The sequence below is a fragment of the Rattus norvegicus genome, chromosome 16 (genome assembly GCF_021556685.1).
Source record: "Rattus norvegicus strain SHRSP/BbbUtx chromosome 16, alternate assembly SHRSP_T2T, whole genome shotgun sequence".
Classification (NCBI taxonomy): Eukaryota; Metazoa; Chordata; class Mammalia; order Rodentia; family Muridae; genus Rattus; species Rattus norvegicus.
Genome location: NC_141549.1, coordinates 11,737,501 through 11,758,942, shown reverse-complemented (window position 1 = coordinate 11,758,942; position 21,442 = coordinate 11,737,501). Strand labels below are relative to the sequence as shown.

The following is a 21,442-nucleotide window of genomic DNA, read 5'->3' as shown; positions in this document are numbered from 1 at the left end:
CAGAGAAATGCCCAATTCTAATTTACATTGTAAAGACTCTGTCCCACTGTCCTCCCCAACTGATTCCTCCTGTCCCATCCCTACCCTTCATTTTGACCCCTCCCATAACTATACACCAAATACACCACCCCAATACACCAAAAATAGATGTCCATTTTGAATCCTCTGCATGCCTCTGTATCTTGGGCCCTTTCATTGCTTAGCTTCTCTGGGTCTTTGTATTATAGCATACTTGTTCTTTACTTTATTAGTAATTTCCACATATAAATGAGTTTATATTCTATTTGTTTTTTTTCCATTTATTTGCCAGAATGGAACTACATGTGGATTTTAAGAGTTGTAGAACACTCCAGGGCATAAATATTAAATATTTCATTTATTCATTCTTCAGTGGAAGGACTTCAGTTTCCTTCTAGCCATTACCCATAAAGATTGTATGATGATAGTTTAGTAAGTAAACTACTAGTATCTGGTTTTTGTGCATGTGATTTAGAGGTGGCTTGTAGATCTTCTCGAGAACACAGACTATATAAGACATTTAACTTTTATACTTTCAACACATCAGTTAATTTTTAAATGCTTACATACATATATTCAAAATTATTTTATTCCTTTAAAAACTTTGGATAAACTTAAAATAATTTATGAAATAGAATACTTAAAATTTGCAGACATTTTCTCTCACTATTAGACAGCTTTTATACAATGTAAACCAAATACTAACAATTTCTTTTAAAAAATACTTAAAACATTGAAAACATCAGTAGAAGCAAAAGGGCTATTTTTCATGGGAGGAAAGGCTTCCTCTGGGGTTGGAACTGCTGCTGGAATGAAATCAGCAGCTGATCATGAGGGGCAGGAGCAGCAGCTCAGCTTAGGACAGACTCCAATTGATGACCAGAGGTGACAGGGCCGTTCTCTAAATAGGTAGGCCCAGTGTTACAAGCAGGAGATGACTGAAAGATACATTGTTTCTACAGACATACTGAGACATAGGTTCCACAGCTGCTATCATGTGTGCTTTCCTGGCTGGGCTGGCAACAACTCATGGGTCAAAGATCTTCTAGAGGTTTGTGTTCCCTCCAGCTCTGGTGCACAAGTTGGTTCTGGCTCCAGTGAGTCTTTTCCATGCAGAATTACACCCATTGAATCTGTGGATCAAAGGATGTTTGTCTCCCCAGATCTGAGTCTTCCTCATCTTTGGCCTGGGAATCCTTGGCATGTTCTTCCTCCAACTGTGTCAGCAGCCTCTTGACATGGACACTAAGATCACAGTGGGGCATGTACACACTCAAGTAGGCCTTCAGGTATTTCAGAGGCAACAGGTCTGATGGGTCACAAAATTCCTCAGGTTTCTTGTCCATCCATGTTTACAAGAAGCTACAGAGGGTGCTCTTTACTTGTTCATCCTCTTTAGAATAAGGGCTGAAGTATGCGTACCTGGAGAACACCAGAGAGAATGTCAGCTCTAAAGTCCCATGCCCCTCACCTAATACAGGCAGTCCTGTCTGCTCTCAGAATTAGTACTTCACCTGTACACAGTAGGTGCTTTTAATGAATCTGTGCAAAAGTTGAACAGAGGCATCCCTATTCACACATCTCCTTGGTCACATGGTTTCCTGGAGTATCCTTCATGAGTATCTACTTTGTACACATCTCTAGTGGAAACTCCAAAACTTCTAATACCTCCTTTATGTATGAGAAAATTGTGTTCACCAAGGCCTCAGAAATATTGGGTGAAGGAGAAAGTGCCTTTTCAAGGTATAGGTTTTAGCTACATCCACTCTAGGGTCTCAGCCATGGACAGTCCAATGGTGGATCAAGCTTGGGAGAAGGAATTACTTAATTCATGCTAATGGGTTCTTACTATTATGTAGACAATAAAGATATGGAGACAGAGACTGAGATGGAGACAGAGGTAGATCCTGATATGAACAGGGAGAGTGCAAGGAAAGGGAAAGAAAAAGGGAAAAGATGGGGAGATGAGATGTAGGACAGAGAGAAAGAGAAAGAGAGGTCAGCAACAGATACAAACAAACATACACACACACACACACACACACACACGCATATATATACACACACATACACACACACACACACACATACACACACAGAGAGAGAGAGAGAGAGAGAGAGAGAGAAAGAGAAAGAGAGATAGAGAGTGAGGCAGAGACAGAGATCGAGAAAAAGAGAGAGAAAATGTGAGAGAGAAACAAAGAGAGACAGAAATAGAGACAGAGAGAGAAAGACAGATAAATGAGAGAAAGAGAAAGGCAGAGACAGAGACAGAGAGAGGCAGAGACAGAGACAGAGAAACACAAACAGAGGAAGGGAGGGAAATTCCTGAAACCATCAGGATGCTCTGAGAACTATGGGCTTGGAGATGGGCACTCACCTCACAAACAGCAGGTCCAATACCTGTAGGGGTATCACAAAACTTCTATATGTAGACAGAAAACCTAGTACAGCCAAGGGGTCCCTTTCCTGCAGAGAAGGCACCAGCGTGTTCATCTGCTCAACCATAGTCTGTGTCCTGATCCATGCCTCTCTCCGGGGCTCCCATCTAGTTCTTTTGAGCAGAAGCATTCTCAACCTGAAAAAATTCAAAGTGGATGGTTCAAACGGACACAAATGTTCAAACTTCTGATTGGTTATCCTCATTCCAAGGTTCCCTGAATTATTTCTATGAAAAACAGCAAGAGAATCCAGAATGGTTACCTGGTCTCTGTTGTCTTTTCCTTGCTGGCTTTGGTCAATTTTTCTCCCTTTTGGGAAAATGGCCACAGGCGTTGAAGGCAAGAGTGAATCCTGTGCCTCCAGACACCATCATGGCCTTCCCTGTTGTCATTCTTGAGGCCTGAGTCTCAAGTAGTCTGAGGACAGCAAGAGGACATTCTGCCCTCTCTACAGTGTCTAACAAGTGAGCCTGCAGGCCTTGCTCTAACCAGCAGGCTGCCTGGTTATCAAGGTTCTGTATTCTTTGGTCATTTTCAAGATGATGGTTTCATTACTCTCTCTTTTTAACAGGACTTTCCTTAAAGGCTCCCATGTCTATACCCATTTCCTAGGCGCACAAATTTACATAGGTATACATCTGTTTTCCACTCCACTGTTGCCAGAAGTTTCTCAAAATAGAGGCTCAGTTTTGCAAGCTGAGCCTCTACTGTTGAACTGAATTGGCATACTCATAAATTCAGCCCTAATTTTCAGTCTACCACAAAGAGAACCTAAGCATGTTTCCTTTACATGACCTTGAATGTGTTCAGTGTGGAATGAGATCACATGAATACCTGTGACAGCCAACAGCCCCACAATGTCAGTGAGCCTGCATAGGAATTGTCTTTCCCAGAGTTAGTTTCCACCATCATGATTATCTTAGGGCTTAAGCCCAGAGGTTTACAGCCCTTTGACAGCACCTGAAAGAGGAACATCCAGTGGCTTACCAGATGGAAGCTGGCCCCCTAGCACTCTTTCAGAGGGGATTCAGCCTCCACTGCTTCTTCTTTCAATTCCTACTTGAGTCCTTAAAATTATTATCTCAAGTGCTGGACAGTGACCTGTCACATGCATGAAAACTTTCTTTCCTTAGTAGCATTTGATCCTGATCCTTAGCAGAGCAAGTGAATGAAACTTGAGCAACCATCACACTTTCTCTGTCCCCACCCTGTGGTATGTGGCAGCCATCACTTCTCTACTTCCTCATCTCCTCACTCCCTTCTATCCCATCCCTTCCTCTATATTTTTTCAACTCTTACCAGTGGTTTCGCTCCATAGTTATCCATCTCTCTGATAATCTTTGATTCCTTTCTTCAAAGACTTGTAGTTCTCGTCATACACTTCTTTTATTTGTTTTGCTAGTTACACCAAGGTATTTTATAGTATTTGTGGCTATTTAGAAGGGTGTCATGACCCTAATATATTTCCCATTCTATTCATCCTTGAGTAGATGAAGACTACTGATTTGAGTTAATTTTATATTCAAGTCCTTTGCTGGAGTGTTTTGTCAGCTGTCTCAAATATGGTGGAATTTTTGGAGTCACGTAAGAACACTATCATACCATAGGCAAACAGTTGTTTTTTGACTTCTTCCTTTACAATTTGGATCACTTTGACCTATTTTTGTGGTCTAATTGCTCTGGCTAGGACTTCAATATTTATATTGAATAGGTAGAGAGAGTGGCAGCCTTGTCACCTCCCTGATTACAGTGGGGTTTTGCAAGTTCCTCTCCATTTACTGTGATGTGAGCTGTTGTTTTCCTGTAAATTACTTTTAATATGTTTAGGTATGGGCCTTGAATTCTCTTGGATAAGGACAAGTTTATGCCAAGCAAAAGCCCAGTCACCAATATCATCTGTTTGGAAACTGGCTAACCCTAAGAAGGGGAGAGAAACATCTTAAAGAACCTTAAAATAACATTCTTAGAGACAACCCTTTACTTATTGCTGGTGAATGTTTATTCTGTTCTTCCTCTCTGTTTCTGTATGACTCTGTCTATTGCTATGTGTCTCTCTTTGTGTCTCATTGCATTTCTCATTTTTATTCTTTGGGAGATTTATACGTCATTAGAGGAACAAAGTCAGTGTAGTGGTATTTATATTGTTGAAGATTTGAGAAAGTATTTTGGAAGTAGGTAAGGCATTCTACATGTGCCACAGAAACATGCCACAGTTCTATGATATAACACCCTTGCTAATCTTGGAACATATGTATGTAAAAGTATACACAATTCAATATGAAATGAATTGTTACCACAGGGTTGAAGTGGTACCGAACCTCAGGCTTAGTTTGAAGTTTATTGAAAGATAATGCTGAGCATTATTACATGTGTTTTATTAGTCATGTGGATACATTCTTTAAAAATGACTAAGATTTTACCAGATATAATTTAAGCATGAAAATTAATAACTTTAAAGGATTATGTTTAACTTTTTAATTAAATTTTGTACCATAGACAACTTTGACAAAAATGAAAACAAACAATAACGATTTATTAAAACAAATACTTAATAAATTCAAAATGGAAAGGATCAGAAAGAATAAAAAGGTGATACCTCAGGGGAGGGAGAAGGCTGGGTGTGGGGCTGGAACTGCTGCTGGACTGAATTGAGGGGCTGAGCACCCTGGGCAGGAGCAGTAGCACAGATACAGGGCAGGCACACACAAGGTGTGACAGGGCCATTCTCTGAATAGGTAGGCCCACTGTAGCAAGAAGGTAGTTAGTGAAAGATACATTGTATCTACAGACATACTGAGACACAAGTTCAACAGCTGCTATCATGTGTGCTGTCTGTGCTGCTGCTGCCACATCTGGTTGCAACTACTCATGCTTCACAGAAAGTTCTGGAGGTTTTGTGCCCTCCAGCTCTGATGCACAAGTTGCTTCTGGCTCCAGAGTGGCTCTTTTCCTGCTGTTTTACACCCATCCAATCTGTGGATCTGAGGATGTGTGTCTCCCCAGATCTGAGCCTTGCTCATCCTTGGATGGGAATCCTTGGCTTGATTTTCCTGCATGAGAGTCATGAACCTATTGACATGGACACTAAGATCTAAGTGTGCCATACACACATCAAAATAGGCCTTTATATATTTCAGTATGAACAGTTCCGAGGGTTCACAATAGTCCTCAGTGTTCTTGTACATCCATGTTTCCAGGAAGCTACAGAGGGCGTTATTTATTTGTTCATCCTCTTCACAATAAGGGCTGAAGTTAGCATACCTAGAGAAGACCAGAGAGAATGTCACCTGTAAAGTCCCAGGCCCCTCACCTCAAACTGGCAGTTCTGGCTGCTCTCAGAATTATGAGTTCACCTGTACACCGTCCGTGCTTTCACTGTAACTGTGCAAAGGTTGAACACGTGCATCTCTACCTAAACAACACTGTGGTCACATGGTCCCCTGTATTATGCTGCATAGATCTCCACTTTTCATACATCTCTATTGGGTATTCCAATATTTCCTGAACCTCCATTGCACATGGAAGAAGTGCATTCACCAAGGCCTCAGAAATATCGATTGAAGGATAAAGTGCTTTTTTAATGGTAGAGGTGACAGCTACACCCATTTTAGAGCATTGGCATTGAACAGCCCTATCACTTGGACCAAGCGTACAAGAAAAAATTTCTTAATTCATGTTACTGTGTCCTTATAGTGATGTACCCGATACATAGTTGTTCACACACACACACACACACACACACACACACACACACACACACGTACAAGGAGAGAGGGAGAGAAAGAGAGAGACAGAGACAGAGACAGACAGAGAGAGACAGAGACAGAGAGACAGAGAGAGACAGAGAGAGACCCACAAAAAACAGAAGGACCTGAGAACTACAAGCTTGGAAATTGTCACTCACCTCAGGAACACCTGGTCCAGTACCTGTAGGGTGGTGTCAAATCTTTGGTATATGATCACAAAGGCAGGGACATAGAAGGTGTCCTCTTCCTGCGGAGAAGGCCCCAGCTTGTTCCCTAGCTTAACCACAGCCTCTGTACTAATGCTGGAGTCTCTATAGGGCTCCCTCAGGTCCTGTGCTGCAGAATCATTCTCACCCTGAGGAAAGGTCAAGGCAAAGGTTTCAAAGGGTCACAGGTCTACAACATTCTGTTTGGATGTACTTATTACAAGTTTTCCTGAATCATTACTCTGCTAAAAATGGAGAAAAACTGGAGTAGTTACTTTGTCTATGTGTTCCTGGCTTTGACTGCTCTTGGTCGATGATCTTCCCTTTCGGGAAAATGGCCACAGGCGTCAAAGACAAGAACAAACCTTGTTCCTCCAGATACCAACATGGCCTTGCCTGTTGTTTTTCTTGATGCCTGTGCCTCGAGTAGTCCGAAGACAGAAAGCGAACATCCTTCCCTCTCTACTGTCTCTGGCAATTGAGCCTGCAGGCCTTGTTCTAACCAGTGGGTTGTTGCCTGGTTAACAAGGTTCTGTATTCTTAGGTCATTTTGAAGAGGGTGGTTCCATCACTGTCCCTTCATCAACAGAACTTTCCTTAAAGGCTCCCATGCCCCCTCCCATTTCCTAGGAACACAATTTAGCACAGGTAGATATCAGTTTACCAAGCTGATTGTCTACTTTTGAGCAGCATCTGTAACCATACTCATATATTCAGCCCTAATTTTCCCATCTACCATAAACATACCCTAGGCTGGTCTCCTTGCATTTACATGACCTTGTATGTGTTCTGTGTGGAATGAGATCACATGCATACCTGTGACAGCAGCAGCCCCACAATGTCAGTGTGCCTCCCTGGAATTGTCTTTCACAGAGTCGGTTTCTACCACCATGGGCATTTTAGAGCTTAAGCCAGTAGCTTTACAGCCCTTCGTGAACAGCTGCCTGAGGATCATCCAACAACTTTCAAGATGGAAGCTGGCCCCCTAGCACTCTTTCAGAGGGGATTCATCCTCCATTGCTTCTTCTATCAATTCCTGCTTGAGTCCTTGATCTGATTCTCTCTGGTGTTGGAATGTGATCTGTCACCTGCAAGAAAACTTTCTCTTTCCTTACTAGCATTTAGTCCTGGTCCTTACCACAACAACTGAATGAAACTTGAATCACCACACTTTCTCTGTCCCCATTCTGTGGTATGTGGCAGTCATCACTTCTCTACTCCCTCATCTCCTCACTCCCTTGTATCCCATCTCTTCCTCTATACTTTTTCTACTCTTAAGAGTGGTTTTGCTCCATAGTTATCCATCTCTGTGATAATCTTTGATTTCTGTCATCAAAGACTTGTAGTTCTCATCATACACATCTTTTACTTGTGATGTTAGAAACACCAAGGTATTTTATAGTATTTGTGGCTATTTAGAAGGGTGTCATGACCCTAATATATTTCCCATTCTGTTCATCCTTGAGTAGATGAAGACTACTGATTTGAGTTAATTTTACATCCAAGTCTTTTGCTGGAGTGTTTTGTCAGCTGTCTGAAATACGGTGGAATTTTTGGAGTCACATAAGTACACCATTATACCATAGACAAACAGTGCTATTTTGACATCTTCCTTTACAATTTGAATCCCTATAACCTCCTTTGATGTCTAATTTGTCTGGCTAGGATTTCAATAGTTATATTGAATAGGCAGGGAGAGAGTGGGCAGCCTTGTCTCAGCCCTGATTATATTGGGTTGCTGCAAGTTCCTCTCCATTTACTGTGATGTGAGCTGTTGGTTTCCTCTACACTGCTTTTAATATGTTTATGTTTGGGCCTTGAATTCTCTTGGATAAGAAAAAGTTTATGTGAAAGCAAATGACCAGTCACCAATGTTGTCTGTTTTGAAACTGGCGAACCCTAACGAGGGGAGGGAAACATCTTAAAGACCCTTAAAATAACATTCATAGAGACAACCCTTTACTTTTTGCTGTTGAATGTTTATTCTATTCTCCTTCTCTGTTTCTATGTGAATCTGCCTGTTGTTGTGTTTCTCTCTTTGTGTCTCTCTACATCTTACTCTGTGTCTCTGTATCTCTCTCTCTCTCTCTCTCTCTCTCTCTCTCTCTCTCTCTCTCTCTCTGTCACTCACTTTCTCCCTCCCTCATTCTGTCCCTCCCAAACTACTTCCCTCTCTGCCTCTCTCCTGCCCTCCATGTATCCATCCTGCCCTCTCTGACTTTTCTCAGTCTCTTTCTCTCTCCACTAGCACTATCTGTATCATTTCTAGCAGTTCCTCCTTCCTTCCTGTTCAGAATAGGACAGGTCTCCCAAGTATATTTAGCAGCCATGGCTTCTCCGTTTATATTAAGCCAGGGCACTTCCTATCCTACTAAGTCTAGAGCTTGCAACCCAGTGAGGGGAGAGGCTCCCACGTACAGACGACAGAGTCAGAGACAGACCCTGCTACCACTGTTAAGAGTTCGCATGAAGATGAACCTACACTAGAGTTGCAAGGGGCTGAGGGCCTAAGGCAGTCAAATGTAGGCTAATAGTTCCCTCCCCATGCAGGCTCTCTGGTGGACCGTTCATTCCCACTACTGTGTGGGCTCAATTTGGCTGCATTTTTTCTTCTGTTTTCCTTTAACCCCAACTCTTACAAAAATTCTTGCAACCCATCTTTACCTAATGTTGGCGTGTGTGTCTTTGCATTGGTTTTCATCATTTACTAAGTGAAGCTTTTCTGATGACAATAGAGGGTAGGACCCATCTCTGAGTATATCAGAATATTATTAGAAATCTTTTCATTGGCATTTTTTCAATTCATTTGTTTCTGTCTGGTCTCTATGTGCATCTGTGCCTCTGGGTAGTCCAGCCTGTGGTTCTTGATAGTCCAAGAATTGTTAGGGGTGGACACACTCTCATGGCATGGGTCTCAAACATATCAAGGCATTTATTAGACACTTTCACAATTTCTGTGCCACTTTACTACAGCACATCTCGTAGGCGGTACAAAATGTAGGTGAAATGTTTTGTGGCTGGGCTGATATCCTAATCTGTCCACTGGACGACTTTCTGGTTATATGAGAAGGCCCAGTATCCCCACCTTCTTGATATCTAAGCTGGGATTACCCATCATTGTATCCTAGAACTTTCCATTCTAGTCAGTTTCCACCTTGTCACAGAGATAAGAACACACAATTCTTTTTCGTTATCCCAAAACTATTTCCCATTGTTGTCCCAATTGGTTCTTATTTTTTTCCATTTCTCAAATTCCTGTAGAGCGCTCCCTTAACTGCACCCCACACCACTATACATAAGACAGATATCTATTGTGGTCTTCTCCACAGTGAGGTGCATCCATCATTATCTTCATTCCTCTTATTCCTTAGCTCCTCTGGGTTTGTGGATTGTAGCACACCTGCTCTGTACTTTAACAGAGTTTCCACATGTAAGTCACTTTATATTTGTTTTCTTGTTCCATTCCTTTGCCATGATGGTAGATGATGATGATTTTAATAGCTGTAGCATACTCCATTGTCTAAATGTAAAATATATTTATATCCATTCTTTAGGTGATTTTATGTTGTAACTAGGCATAACCACTAAAGCCTATAAAAATAGATTTGCAGGTCAACTTGTCCTATGCATTTTTTTCTCAAAACCCAAAGTGTTGACTTCTAAAATTATTGTAGAAGTTTACACTTCCAGCAACACTGGAAAAGTGTTCCCCTCCCTGTTAGCATAAACGTTTACTTCCTTTATCGTTGTAGCTCTTCTCATGTAAGATGGATCTCACAATCATTTTATTTGCTCTTCCCTGATGAATAGGGATGATGAACATTTCTCATAGTGCATTTCTTTAACTGAGAGTATCTGTTGAGAATTCTGTTTAGGTCTGTATTGTTGGTCCATGTGCCCCCAGCCTTTGGGAATGTCCACAGGATGAGGCAATACATTGAGTGTTTGACTGTGCTCATCACAGTAGCTTCACTGAGACAGCAGATGCTCCAGGAGTGGAAAGTGCTGTCTGAGATGTGAGAAATCCAAAGCTGGGATTCCATGGCTTTCAAGCATTTACTGTTTCCTAGAAATATCTGTATTTTTTCTAAAAACAAAGCCATGAACTGTAACCATATTACAAAACCTTTGACTATAATGGTGTCAGGTCACTGGGTATGCATGTACCACTGTGACACAAATATTGTGGGAGTAACCAACAGATATCTGCCTTGACTTAGGATTCACTCACTGACATGGATATCACATGTGACCCTGCTTGGCTGACCAAGAACCTGAGACTAGATAGTTGAGTGACCTGGGGATAATGTCAATATTACTTACCTACAAAAGAAAGAGTCAAATGTGATTTCTAATGATCAGTTATATTCATAGAAGAGTGCCTTGCTCAATCAGCCTTAAATCGGCATCCTTCTGAAGCAGATAACAAGACATTCTGAGGCCCATAAGCAGACATTATGTAGAGTGAGACACCTTGGAACACTCAGTCCTAAATTGGAGTAGTGGCCTCATGCAGCCATTCTTAATCCCGGAGTATCTTCACTTGATAACACCTTGCAATTGAAAGTTTCGTTTATTCTAAGGGAGCCTCTAAGGAAACAAACTCCTCTTAGGTGCAGTCCTCGTGTTCATCAGGAAATGGCCAAGAGAAAACGAACCCATTTAAATCTAAGGCGGAATCTCCTGGTTTCGTAATGCCCTATCAGGACTTTTTGTAAATTACTTTTTATATTTCATTAGTATTTATATACTGATATTTTTCTCTTTTTACTCTGATTGTCCTTTGTGCATATATATAATATGGATTCTGTTTTGATCATGAGGGATATTATGCCTCTTCTTTGCCATGGGGAAGGGGTTTCTGACATCCTCGCCCTTCCTGAGTTGCTGATTGCAGTTGCTCTCTTTGGGGGAGGGAGGATGATTTTGGTTTGAGGAAATCACCAGTGTTACACTGAACATATTCGTACAATAAGGCAGCGACCACATTCCTATTCCTACATAATCCACATTAATTGGATGTAGAGGGTGAATAAAAATTGGAATATTAAATCATCAATTACTATAATAAATAAATAAAAGTTTATTTAATTAATTAATTTATTCCAGAATGGATTCTGGTGATAAAGTCATGGGACGAGTAGATGGGAGGTGAGGAGGGGTAGATGCAAATCAAAATACATTGTGCACTTTAAGAAAATGTTTTCTTCATTTGAAGAGCAACTTCTTACCCATTCAAAACATTTTCTCATTCCAACATATCATGGGAACTCAACTTTCATCTCTCTGCCTCCATAGATCTATTCATTGCCGATATTCTTGCCTAATTCTAGAATTGTCTTTGACTTCTTGGCTTAGGACAGTAACTGTGAACCTTGCCTATGCTGTAGCAAGGCACACAGTACAATTAATCCCTTCATCTACTGTTGGTCGTTTGTGCATTTTGGCTTCCGGATTTTAATTCTTTGTGCTATTCATACATCATGGGAGGAACAGAGTCAATTTAGTTGCCTGTGTAACTTGGAAGTCCTGGCCACGTATCTTTGAAAGAAGTAAATGCCTTCTACATGTGCCCTAGTAATGAGCTGTGGTTCTATGATTCCCCATCCTCCAGAAACCTTGGAATATCTGGGTATAAAATGTAACCATTTTGATGTGACTTGTACTGTTTCCACTGGAGGAAAGTGGTACCATACCACAAGTTTCGATAAAGGTTACTGAAAGCTAAAGTTGAACTTCAGTTTATATATGATTTAGTAGTGATGTGTATTACTTCTTGAGAAAAAAGTCTTAAGTAAATTTAAGTTTAAATTTATAATTTAAGCTAGTCACTTAATTGTTTTAAACACTTATGTTTTCTTTCAAATTATTTTTGTTCCTTAAGCAACTTTGAATAAATTTTAAAAAATATATCAAAGAGAATATTCATAATTTGGACACATTTTTTTCTCATTATTAGATAGCATTGCAGACAATGTAAACAAATACTAACAACTTATTAAAACCAATACTTAAAATAAACACAACCTTGAAATATCAGAAGGAATAAAGGGGCTCTCTCAGGGGAGGGGTAGGCTGGCTGTGGGGTTGGAACTGCTGCTGGATTGAAATCAGCAGCTGATCATGAGGGGCAGGAGCAGCAGCTCAGATGTAGGACAGACTCCAGTTGATGACCAGATGTGACAGGGCCATTTTCTAAATAGGTTGGCCTTTAACAAGCAGGAGATGACTGAAAGATACATCGTTTCTGCAGACATACTGAGAAACAAGTTCCACAATTGCTATCATGTGTGCTGTCTGCCCAGCTGCTGACATATCTGGCTGCAGGGTCTCATGTGTTACAGAAACTTCTAGAGAGTTTTCTGCCCTCCAGCTCTGTGCACAAGTTGGTTCAGTCTCCAGGTTGTCTCTTTTCCCTGTTGGTTTAAACCCATTCAATCTGTGGTTCTGAGGATGTGTGTCTCCCCAGATCTGAGTCTTCCTCATTTTTGGCCTGGGAATCCTTGGCATGTTCTTCCTCCAACTGTGTCAGCAGCCTCTTGACATGGACACTAAGATCACAGTGGGGCATGTACACACTCAAGTAGGCCTCAGGTGTTTCAGAGGCAACAGGTCTGATGGGTCACAAAAGTCCTCAGGGTTCTTGTCCATCCATGTTTCCAGGAAGCTACAGAGAGTGTTCTTTACTTGTTTATCCTCTTTAGAATGAGGGCTGAAGTATGCATACCTAGAGGACACCAGAGAGAATGTCATCTCTAACGTCCCATGCCCCTCACCTAATACATGCAGTCCTGTCTGATCTCAGATTTAGTACTTCACCTGGACACAATAGTTACTTTCAATGTATCTGTGCAAAAGTTTAACACAGGCATCTCTATACACACATCTCCTTCGTCACATGCTTTCCTGGACTATCCTTCATGGGCCTTTCTACTTTGGATACATCTCTCCTGGGTACTCTAAAATTTCTAGAACCTCCTTTATATGTGATAGAATTTTTTTCAGAAAGGCCTTAGAAATATTGGTTGTATGGTTTTTGAAAGTAGAGGGGTTAGTTACATCCACTGTAGTTTTCCAGATCTAGACAGGACAATCGCTTGGATCAATTGAAGGAATTGATTAATGCATGATAACGGATTCTGAGAATTCTGTAGACAATAAACAGATGGAGACAGAGACAGAGACTGGGATAGAGCCTGAGATGACAGGGAGAGTGAAAGGAAAGGGAGAGGATGACAGAAAAGATGGGGAGAAGAGAAGGACAGAGAGAGAAAAAGACAAAGAGAGAAGTAGAGCAAGATACGCGTACAAACTCGTATAAACACACACACACACACACACGCAGACAGAGAGACAGAGAGACAGAGTGACAGAAAGACAGATATAGAGTCAGAGAGTAGGAGAGAAAGAGAGCAAAACCTTGAGATGGAAACAAAGAGAGACAGAAACAGAGACAGAGAATGAGATTGAGACATAGATAGAGATATAGGTAGAGACAGAGAGAGAGAAAAAGAGACACAGGAGACACTGAGGGAGGGTGGGAAATTTGTGGACCAAGAGTTAGCTCTGAGAAGTATCAGCAAGACACAAACACACACACACACACACACACACACACACACACACACACACAAACATACACACAGAGAGAGAAACAGAGATAAAGAGATATAGAGAGAAAGAGAGAGACTGAGAGACAGGGAGACAGGTAGAGAGAAAGAGAATAGGAGACAAGAGAGGAAAAACTGTAAGAAACAAAAAGAGACGGATATAGAGAAAGAGAAAGAGAACTAGACAGAAATAAAGTTACAGAGAGACACTAAGGATGGGAGTGAAATTCATGGACCAACAGGTAACTCTAAGAAGTATCATCAGTAAGTAACACACACACACACACACACACACACACACACACACACACAAACACACACACACTCGCACCAACAGAGACAGAGAGGAAGAGAGAGAGAGAGAGAGAGAGAGAGAGAGAGAGAGAGAGAGAGAGAGAGAGAGAGAGAGAACCAAGGGGAACAGAAACAGAGACAGGGATCGAGAGGGACAGAGAGATAAATAAAGAAAAAGAGAGAGATGGAGAGAAAAAAAGGACACACTGAGAGAGGCACACACAAACACACACACACACACACAGAGAGAGAAGGAGAGAGAGAGAGAGAGAGAGAGAGAGAGAGAGAGAGAGAATGAAAGAAAGAAAGAAAGAAAGAAACTGAGGAATAGAGGAAAATTCAGGAAACCAACAGGAAACTCGAAGAAATATGGGCTTGGAGATGGGCACTCACCTCACAAACAGCAGGTCCAATACCTGAAGGGGTGACACAGAACTTTTATATGTAGACAGAAAAGCAAGGACAACCAAGGGGTACCCTTCATTCAGAGAAGGCACCAGCGTGCTCATCTGCTCAACCACAGTCTGTGCCCTGATGCATGACTCCATCCTGGGCTCCATCAGACTCTTTTAAGCAGAAACCTTCTCATCCTGAAAAGAGATCAAAGTGGAGGGGTCAAACTGGCACAAATTTGCAAAAATCTGATAGGTTCTCCTCATTTCAAGTTTCCCTGAATTATTTCTATGCCAAACACCAAGAGAAAACAGAGTGGTTACCAAGTCTTTGTGGGCCGTTCCTTGGTAGTCTTTGGTAAAATTATTTCCCCTTTTGGAAAATGGCCACAGGTTTTTAAGGCAAGACTGAATGAAGCCTGTGCCTCCAGACACCATCATGGCCCTGCCTTTTGTCTTTCTTGAGGCCTGAACATGGAGTAGTCTGAAGACAGCTTGAGAACATCCTGCCCTCTCTACAGTCTCTAACAAGTGAGCCTGCAGGCCTTGCTCTAAACAGTGGGTTGCCTTAGGTTACCAAGGTTCTGTGTTCTTAGGTCATTTTGAAAAGGGAGGTTCCATAACTGTCACTTTTTCAACAGTACTTGCCTTAAAGGCCCCCATGTCCACACCCATTTCCTAGGTGCACAAATTCACACAGGTATACATATCTTTCCCACTCCACTGTTCCCAGAGATATCTCAAAATAGACAGCACCTCAGGTTTGCAAGCTGAATCACTAATGTTGATCTGAATTGGCAGACTCATAAATTCAGCACTAATTCTCCCAATGTACCATAAACACACCCTAGGAATGTTTCTTTGCAATTACATGATTTTGTATGTGTTCTGTGTGGAATGAGATCACATGCATGCCTGTGAGAGCTAGCAGCTGCACAGTGTCAGTGTGCCTACATAGGAATTGTCTTTCCAGGAGTCAGTTTCCACCATCAAGGTCATTTTATGGCTTAAGTCAGTAGCTTTTCAGCTCTTTGTGAACAGCTGATCTAGGAACATCCAATGGCTTACCAGATGGAAGCTGGCCCCCTAGCACTCTTTCAGAGGGGATTCATCCTCCATTGCTTCTTCTTCTATTCCTGCCTGAGTCCTTGATCTGATTCTCCTCAGTGTTGGACACTGACCTGTCACCTGCAAGAAAACTTTCTCTTTCCTTAGTAGAATTTAGTCCTGGTCCTTATCACAGCAACTGAATGAAACTTGAGCAACCATCACCACCCTTTCTCTGTCTCCGCCCTGTGGTACGTGGCAGCCATCACTTCTCTGCTTCCTCATCTCCCTCACTCCCTTCTATCCCATTTCTTCCTCTAGATTTTTCCTACTTTTAGCAGTGGTTTTGCTCCAAAGTCATTCAATCTTCAATCCCTGTTCAACTCCCTCCTTCAAACAAAGTGTCTATGTCATGATTTAGCAAGCCAGTGAGCAGAGGAATCCACATCATGTGCATGAGTTCAGACTTCCCTGCTACTCCACAATGGTGGGCAGTGTTATATTAAATTATTAACTTGTTTCCTTGCCAAATGAAGTAGAGTTGTGTTCATTGCTCCTTTGATCTTCCTTGGGATGTTTTCTTAGTTTCTTTGGTTCCAGTACCCAAAAGGTGTCAGGTTTTCCTGCAAGTGCACAGGCGTGTGCATGCTAGTTCCTCTTGTACATGTGAGGTGGGCATGCACATGAGAACATTCTTACATACATTATGGGCATTTTTGCCTTGGAATGCATGAGACTACTTGAGAGTGCTTGTATGCATGCATGATAACATGCATGTTTATTTGTGGTTGTTTGCATGTGTCTGTTTTGTATGTGATTTGGGTGTATGTGTGTGTGTGTGTGTGTGTATGTATGTATGTGTGGGTGTGTATTTGTTGGTAGACATGAAAAGCCTATATAGTGAAGGATTCTGAGACAGGACAATTATGTTCCAAGCAAATAGGATGCTGTTCATGTAACCAAGAATAAGCCACCAAACTCCTATAGCTTCCTTATAGCAGCACAGGTTTGAATCATGTAGAGGCACCACTGCACTAAAATTTATACACATAATTGCGATAGGAAAGCAGTGTAAGACTAAATATTGCCTCCGACATAGCGAGATTATGAATTAAAAACATTGACTATAAGGCAAAGAGTACAATAGAGCAGCCATAGTATGGAGCAGGAAAAACTTGTGGAGTTCCAAGATGGCGGCTTCCTCTTCATTCTCTTGACCTGAATAAAATTTGGTAGATTATCACAAAGGAGTGGTAAAGCTTTTCTCCATTCTTTTTTTTTCTGGCTGTGTCTCTCAGGGGCGATCTACATCTGGCTCCTGTCGGCCTGCACTTCTTTGCTTCATCCATCTTGTCTAATTGGATGGCTGTATATGTATGGGCCACATATGGGGCAGGCTCTGAATGGGTGTTCCTTCTGTGTCTGTTTTAATTTTGCCTCTCTATTCCCTGCCAAGGGTATTCTTGTTCCCCTTTTAAAGAAGGAGTTAAGTATTAACATTTTGATCATCTCTCTTCAGTTTCATTTGTTCTAGGCATCTAGGGTAATTCAAGCATTTGGGCTAATAGCCACTTATCAATGAGTGCACACCATGTGTGTTTTTCTGTGATTGGGTTACCTCACTCAGGATGATATTTTCCAGTTCCAACAATTTGCCTACGAATTTCATAAAGTCATTGTTTTTGATAGCTGAGTAATATTCCATTGTGTAGATGTACCACATTTTCTGTATCCATTCCTCTGTTGAAGGGCATCTGGGTTCTTTCCAGCTTCTGGCTATTATAAATAAGGCTGCGATGAACATAGTGGAGCACGTGTCTTTTTTATATGTTGGGGCATCTTTTGGGTATATGCCCAAGAGAGGTATAGCTGGATCCTCAGGCAGTTCAATGTCCAATTTTCTGAGGAACCTCCAGACTGATTTCCAGAATGGTTGTACCAGTTTGCAATCCCACCAACAATGGAGGAGTGTTCCTCTTTCTCCACATCCTCGCCAACATCTGCTGTCACCTGAGTTTTTGATCTTAGCCATTCTCACTGGTGTAAGGTGAAATCTCAGGGTTGTTTTGTTTTGCATTTCCCTTATGACTAAAGATGTTGAACATTTCTTTAGGTGTTTCTCAGCCATTCGGCATTCCTCAGCTGTGAATTCTTTGTTTAGCTCTGAACCCCATTTTTTAATAGGGTTATTTGTCTCCCTGTGGTCTAACTTCTTGAGTTCTTTGTATTTTTTGGATATAAGGCCTCTATCTGTTGTAGGATTGGTAAAGATCTTTTCCCAATCTGTTGGTTGCCGTTTTGTCCTAACCACAGTGTCCTTTGCCTTACAGAAGCTTTGCAGTTTTATGAGATCCCATTTGTCGATTCTTGATCTTAGAGCATAAGCCATTGGTGTTTTGTTCAGGAAATTTTCCCCAGTGCCCATGAGTTCAAGACTCTTCCTCACTTTTTCTTCTATTAGTTTGATTGTGTCTGGTTTGATGTGGAGGTCCTTGATCCACTTGGACTTAAGCTTTGTACAGGGTGATAAGCATGGATCGATCTGCATTCTTCTATATGTTGACCTCCAGTTGAACCAGTACCATTTGCTGAAAATGCTATCTTTTTTCCATTTGATGGGTTTGGCTCCTTAGTCAAAAATCAAGTGCCCATAGGTGTGTGGGTTCATTTCTGGGTCTTCAATTCTGTTCCATTGGTCTATCTGTCTGTCTCTGTACCAATACCATGCAGTTTTTATCACTATTGCTCTGTAATACTGCTTGAGTTCAGGGATAGTGATTCCCCCTGAAGTCCTTTTATTGTTGAGGATAGTTTTAGCTATCCTGGGTTTTTTGTTATTCCAGATGAATTTGCAAATTGTTTGGTTATAAGGCCTCTATCTGTGGTAGGATTGGTAAAGATCTTTTCCCAATCTGTTGGTTGCCGTTTTGTCCTAACCACAGTGTCCTTTGCCTTACAGAAGCTTTGCAGTTTTATGAGATCCCATTTGTCAATTCTTGATCTTAGAATTTGAACTCTTTGAAGAATTGGATTGGTATTTTTATGGGGATTGCATTGAATCTGTAGATAGCTTTTGGTAAAATGGCCATTTTTACTATATTAATCCTGCCAATCCATGAGCATGGGAGATCTTTCCATCTTCTGAGGTCTTCTTCAATTTCTTTCTTCAGTGTCTTGAAGTTCTTATTGTACAAATCTTTTACTTGCTTGGTTAAAGTCACACCGAGATACTTTATATTATTTGGGTCTATTACGAAGGGTGTCATTTCCCTAATTTCTTTCTCAGCTTGTTTCTCTTTTGTGTAGAGGAAGGCTACTGATTTATTTGAGTTAATTTTATACCCAGCCACTTTGCTGAAGTTGTTTATCAGCTTTAGTAGTTCTCTGGTGGAACTTTTGGGATCACTTAAATATACTATCATATCATCTGCAAATAGTGATATTTTGACTTCTTCTTTTCCGATCTGTATCCCCTTGACCTCCTTTTGTTGTCTGATTGCTCTGGCTAGAACTTCAAGAACTATATTGAATAAGTAGGGAGAGAGTGGGCAGTCCCCATCTTCTTGCTGGTCGTAAGCCTGAACTAGTTCAAGTCCTGATCAACACATGCTTTTTTTGCTGTTCTTTTCTTTTTTTTGTTTTTATAAATTTTATTTTTCTTGTATGTTTTATGTGTTTTGATTTCAAAAGTTATTGCCCTGCCCCGTCCTCCATATCCCCTCCCCATGATCCAGCTTCTCTGAGGATGCTCCCGCTCCCACCCACCCATTCTACCCACAACACCTTGGCACTACCTTACATTGGGGAATGGAGTCTTCAAAGGACCAAGTTCTTTTTCTATTATTAAGTTTGGACAATGCCATTCTCTGCTACCAGTGTGGCAGGATTCCTAGGTTCTTCCATGTGTAGTGATTGTTGGTGTGGTCCCTGGGAGCTCTGGTGGAATATCTTTGGTCAATATTGTTGTACTTCTTATGTGGTTGCAGACCCATTCAGCTCCTTCAGTCTTTTCTCAACCTTCTCTCTGTCTCCTTATTCAGTACAAAGGTTACATTTGTATCAGTAGGACTCCAGCAGAGCCGATATGGCATCACCCATATCTGGCTATTGTCAGCAAGCACTCCGTGGAATCAGGAGTTGTGATTGGGTTTGGTGGATGCCTAACCCCCAGGTGGGACAGTCACTGGAGGATGTCCTTCTCTTAGACCAACCTCCACTCCTTTTTTTTTTCTGTATTTCCTCTCCTGAGTGTTTTGTTCTGCCTTCTAAAAAGAATGAAGCATTCACATGATGGTCTTCCTCCTTCTTGAGCTTTATATGATGTTTGAATTTTTTCGCAGGTATTCCAAGATTTGCGGCTAAAATACTATTTTCAATGAGTGGATACCATGTGTGTTTTTTTGTGACTGGGTTACCTCACTCTGGTTGGTATTTTCTAGTTCTGTTCATTTGCCTAAGAATTCATGTTGTCATTTTTTTAATAGTTCAGAAGTTCTCCTGTGTAAATATATCGTATTTTCTTTATCCATTCCTCTGTTTATGGATATCTGCTTCTTCCAGGTTCTGGTTATTATAAATAAGGCTGATATGAACATAGTGCAGCATGTGTCTTCTTATATGTTGGTGAAATTTTGGGGGGTATGTCTAGGGATGATAAGGCTGTATCCTCATATAGTACTATTTTCAAACATTAAGAAAGTTCCTGAGTAATTTCCAGAATGGTTGTACCAGTTTTTGATTTCAACAACAGTGGAGGAGTATTCCTCTTTTTCTATATCCTTGCCAGCATCTGCTATCACCTGAGTTTTTGATCTTAGCCATTCTGACAGTGATATGTAAGCTGGTATCTCAGGGTAGTTTTCTATTTTAATTCTTTGATTACTTAGGATGTTGTACAGTTCTCTTTCATAGTTAATTATTTCTTTCATTCATTTATTCATTCATGCATTTGTGCACTCATTCATTCATTTATATACTCCATATTTTATTCTGCTTAGGTCTAACTCCTGAGGGTACCACATGCCATCTGTCTCTAAGGAAACAAACTCATCTTAAGTGCAGTCCTCATGTTCATCAGCAAATGGCCTAGAGAAAATGAACCCATTTAAATCTATAAAGGAGGCTCCTGGTTTCATAATGTCCTATCAGAACTTTTTGTAAATTACTTTTTATTTGTAATTATTATTTTTATATTGATGTTTTTCTCTATTAACACTAATTATCCTTTTTGTATATAGTATGGTTTCTCTGTTATTGGTAGTAAGTGATTTTATGCCTCTTCTTTGCCATGGAGAAGGGGTTTCTGACATCCTCGCCCTTGCTGAGTTGCTGACTGCAGTTGCTCTCTTTGGGGGAGGGAGGATGATTTTGGTTTGAGGAAATGACCAGTGGTAGAGTGACTGTATTTGTGCAATAAGGCAGTGACCACATTCGTATTCCTACATGATCCCCATTAATTGGATGCAGAGGTTGAATAAAATTGGAATATTAAATCATCAATTACTATCATAGGTAAATAAATGAATAAGAAAAATTTAATTAATTTATACCAAAAGGCTGTTTGGTAGGAAAGTCATGGGATGCATAGATGGAGATGATGGTGGGTATATATAATCAAAATGCATTGTGTACTTTCAAAAAAAGATTTCTTCATTTCAAGAGCACCCTCAAACACTTTCAATATGATTT

The 21,442-nt window shown here is 40.9% G+C and overlaps 1 long non-coding RNA gene and 3 pseudogenes across 4 annotated transcripts in view; 1 reads left to right on the top strand and 3 right to left on the bottom strand.

The window, feature by feature from the left end:
* Window positions 1-21,442, top strand: part of LOC148000389 (uncharacterized) — a 319,504-nt gene that overhangs the window by 54,647 nt on the left and 243,415 nt on the right. The window lies entirely within an intron of this gene.
* On the bottom strand, window positions 1,041-2,897 carry LOC134478868 (ral guanine nucleotide dissociation stimulator-like; annotated as a pseudogene).
* RGD1566067 (similar to hypothetical protein 4930474N05) lies at window positions 4,974-6,939 on the bottom strand (annotated as a pseudogene). The gene is made up of 3 exons (XR_015639641.1): window positions 6,687-6,939; window positions 6,364-6,560; window positions 4,974-5,720 (listed from the first exon to the last, which is right to left on the bottom strand). The product of XR_015639641.1 is annotated as a similar to hypothetical protein 4930474N05 (transcript).
* Window positions 12,340-15,283, bottom strand: LOC134478880 (ral guanine nucleotide dissociation stimulator-like; annotated as a pseudogene). The gene is made up of 3 exons (XR_015639640.1): window positions 15,032-15,283; window positions 14,709-14,905; window positions 12,340-13,138 (listed from the first exon to the last, which is right to left on the bottom strand). The product of XR_015639640.1 is annotated as a ral guanine nucleotide dissociation stimulator-like, transcript variant X2 (transcript).